Source organism: Homarus americanus, unplaced genomic scaffold, assembly GCF_018991925.1.
Source record: "Homarus americanus isolate GMGI-L3 unplaced genomic scaffold, GMGI_Hamer_2.0 scaffold22200, whole genome shotgun sequence".
Lineage (NCBI taxonomy): Eukaryota > Metazoa > Arthropoda > Malacostraca > Decapoda > Nephropidae > Homarus > Homarus americanus.
In genome coordinates, this window is record NW_024738868.1 from 9,887 (window position 1) to 14,524 (window position 4,638).

Sequence of the window (4,638 nt, forward strand, 5' to 3'; positions counted from 1 at the left end):
GTCCTTCCCCTCCTCCTACACATCACAGTGAGTCCTTCCTACCTCCTACATCACAGTGAGTCCTTCCCACACTCCTACACATCACAGTGAGTCCTTCCCTCACCCCACACCTCACAGTGAGTCCTTCCTCACCCTGCACCACAGTGAGTCCTTCCCCACCTCCTACACATCACAGTAAGTCCTTCCCACACTCCTACACATCACAGTGAGTCCTTCCTCACTCCTACACCTCACAGTGGAGTCCTTCCTCACCCCTGCACCTCAGTGAGTCCTCACCTCCCACACACCAGTGATCCTTCCTCACCTCCCAACTCACAGGAGTCCTTCCTCACCCCCCTGCACCTCAGTGAGTCCTTCCCACACTCACACATCACAGTGAGTCCTCACCCTACACCTCAGTGAGTCCTTCCCCACCTCCTACACATCACAGTCCTTCCCACACCCCACACATCACAGTGAGTCCTTCCTCACCTTACACCTCACAGTGAGTCCTTCCCTCACCCCTACACCCTCAGTGAGTCCTTCCCTACCTCCCACACATCACAGTGAGTCCTTCCCTACCTCCTACACATCACAGTGAGTCCTTCCCACACTCCTACACATCACAGTGAGTCCTTCCCTCACTCCTACACCTCACAGTGGAGTCCTTCCTCACCCCTACACCTCAGTGAGTCCTTCCCCACTCCTACACATCACAGTGAGTCCTTCCCACACTCCTACACATCACAGTGAGTCCTTCCTCACCCTACACCCTCACAGTGAGTCCTTCCTCACCCCTACACCTCAGTGAGTCCTTCCTCACCTCCCACACATCACAGTGAGTCCTTCCCACCTCCTACACCTCACAGGAGTCCTTCCTCACCCCTACACCTCAGTGAGTCCTTCCCACACTCCCACACATCACAGTGAGTCCTTCCCTCACCCCTACACCCCAGTGAGTCCTTCCCACACTCCTACACATCACAGTGAGTCCTTCCCACACTCTACACATCACAGTGAGTCCTTCCCACACTCCTACACATCACAGTGAGTCCTTCCCACACCCTACACCTCAGTGAGTCCTCTTCCACACTCCTACACATCACAGTGAGTCCTTCCCACACTCCTACACATCACAGTGAGTCCTTCCCACACTCCTACACCTCAGTGAGTCCTTCCCACACCTTCCACATCACAGGAGTCCTTCCCACACTCCTACACCTCAGTGAGTCCTTCCCTCACTCCTACACATCACAGTGAGTCCTTCCCACACTCCCACATCACAGTGAGTCCTTCCCACACCCTACACCTCAGTGAGTCCTCCCACACTCCTACACATCACAGTGAGTCCTTCCCACACCCTACACCAGTGAGTCCTTCCCACACTCCTACACATCACAGTGAGTCCTTCCCACACTCCTACACATCACAGTGAGTCCTTCCCACACTCCCACATCACAGTGAGTCCTTCCCACACTCCTACACATCATCACAGTGAGTCCTTCCAACCTCCTACACATCACAGTGAGTCCTTCCCACACTCCTACACATCACAGTGAGTCCTTCCTACCTACACATCACAGCAGTCCTTCCTCACTCCTACATCACAGTGAGTCCTTCTCACACCCCACACATCACAGTGAGTCCTTCCCACACTGAGTCCTTCCCACACTCCTACACATCACAGTGAGTCCTTCCTCACTCCTACACATCACAGTGAGTCCTTCTCAATCATTCTACACATCAGTGAGTCCTTCTCCACCCTACACATCACAGTGAGTCCTTCCTACACTCCTACACATCAGTGAGTCCTTCCTCACTCCTACACATCACAGTGAGTCCTTCTCACACTCCTATACATCACATTGATTCCTTCCTCATCTACACAACGCTGCATGTCTTTCCTTCACTCCTACAAACACAGTAAGTCATTTCCTCAATTCTACACAACACATTGCATCCTACCCTCACTCCACACACAACAAGTCCTTCCCTTATCCTAAACAACATTGCATGTCCGTCCCTCACCCTATGAAACACTGCAAACTCTCCTAAGGAGGATACTACCTCAGAACACTTACAACAAATACAATCTTTTCTTTTACAATTTCAAAAGTTTGCCCACAGGAAATGCTCATTGGTTACAAGTAGTTGTAAAGCTGTAATAATAACTTAATTTTACAGTAAAACTATAACTAACATCTTGTATTTCACTGCCAAGAAGAATAAAATATTTTGTTTTGCAAATGAAGATGAAACTAAAGTCCAAAATTATTGTTGAACATACTTCCTGACTGTCTAGTTATTAAATCCACATGAAAGATTACAACAGTGTAAAGTTATAAGTTTGCAACGCCACAAGTCTATATGGTCACCCTATACAAGTCCCTTCCCCACCCCTACACACAACACTACAAGTCCTTCCTCACCCCTACACCACACTACAAGTCCTTCCCTCACTCTTACACCACACTACAAGTCCTTCCCTCACTCTTACACCCACTGCGAGTATTTCCCTCGCTCCTACAAAACACTGTAAGTCCTTCCCTCAATCCTACAAAACACTGTAAGTCCTTCCCTTACTCCTACACAACATGTCTTTCCCTCACGCCTGCACAAAAGGTCCTTCCCTCACTCCTACATAACATTACATGTTCTTCCATCACTTCTACACAACAAGTCCTTCCTTCACACCTATACAATACTGCAAGTTTTCCCTCACTCACACACACTGCAAGTCCTTCCCTCACCACTACACAACACTGCCAGTCCTTCCTTCCACACCTACACAACACTACAAGTCCTTCCTCACTCCTACACACTACAAGTCCTTCCCTCACTCCTACACAACACTGCAAGTCCTTCCTCACCCTACACAACACTACAAGTCCTTCCCTCACTCCTAACCACTGCAAGTCCTTCCCTCACTACTACACAACACTGCCAGTCCTTCCTTCACACCTACACAATACTACAAGTCCTTCCCTCACTCCCACAATAACACTACAAGTCCTTCCCTCACCCTTACACAATACTAAGTCCTCCCTCACTCCCACAACAATAAAGTCCTTCCTTCACCCTACACAATACTGCAAGTCCTTCCTTCACTCCTACACAATAAAAAGTCCTTCCTTCACAATACTACAAGTCCTTCCCTCACTCCTACACAACAATAAAGTCCTTCCTTCACTCCTACACAATACTACAAGTCCTTCCTCTAGTTCAAAACTGATAATATGTTACATAATTTATTTGTCAGTGGCCCAAGGTTAAAATGCTTTGAAAACCTTTGATCTAGATGTATGATAGTTATTTTGTGGGTCCCTTTTTCTGACCTGACCTTAGTCACGTCACCACCCTTCTCTTTAGCTCCTCTACGTTTGTGTTGGTGTGTGAATTAGTGGATGTCATCTTTATGACCTGACCTCATGTTTTTAGATCACCCTGTATATTTAAGCCTCTCTCTGTCCATGTAATCAGTTGCCTCTGAAGATGTCTTGAATAAAGACGAAAGCTAAGGTACTCCGTTGTTTCCATTGTGATTTTATCAAATTTATATCCACGTTTTCATTGTGGTTACATGAAATATATATATATATGTAAACATTGTCTATATATATATATATATATATATATATATATATATATATATATATATATATATATATATATATATATATATATATATATATATATATATATATATATATATATATATATATAAAACATACTAGACAATGTTTACATACAGGGACAAATATAAAATATAGTCCTACCTACTGAAGAAGCAGTGTAATTACCACTCAATCAAATATATTCAGTGCCCTATAAAACTCCCTCCCTAAAGATAAAACACTTGTGTTTTATTTTCAGTCTGGTGAATGAGATAGCGCTTTTGCTACGAAATTCTCTCACTTCTGCACACCATACCAAGTCCTTCCCTCACTCCTACACAATACAAGTCCTTCTCTCACACCTACACTACACTGCAAGTCCTTCCCTCACTCCCACACAATACAAGTCCTTCCCTCATACCTACACAACACTGCAAGTCCTTCCCTCACTCCTACACAATACAAGACCTTCCCTCACTTCTACTCAGTACAAGTCTTCCCCTCACACCTACACAACACTGCAAGTCCTTCCCTCACTCCTTCACAATACAAGTCCTTCCCTCATACCTACACAACACTGAAAGTCTTTCCCTCACTCCTGCACAATACAATCCTCCCCTCACACATACATAACACTGCAAGTCCTTCCCTCACTCCTAAGAATACAAGTCCTCTACACCTACACTACACTGCAAGACTTTCCCTCACTCCTACACAATACAAGACCTTCCCTCACTCCTACACAATACAAGTCCTTCCCTCATACCTACACAATACAAGTCCTTCCCTCATACCTACACAACACTGCAAGTCCTTCCCTGACTCCTACACAATACACGTCCTTCTTTCACTCCTACACAACACTGCAAGTACTTCCCTCACTCCTACATAATACTTCAAATCCTCCCTTCACACCTACACAACACTGCAAGTCCTTCCCTCACTCCTACACAATACTGAAAATCCTTCCCCCACATGTACACAACACTGCAAGTCCTTCCCTCGCTCCTACACATTACTGCAAATCCTTACCTCACACCTACAC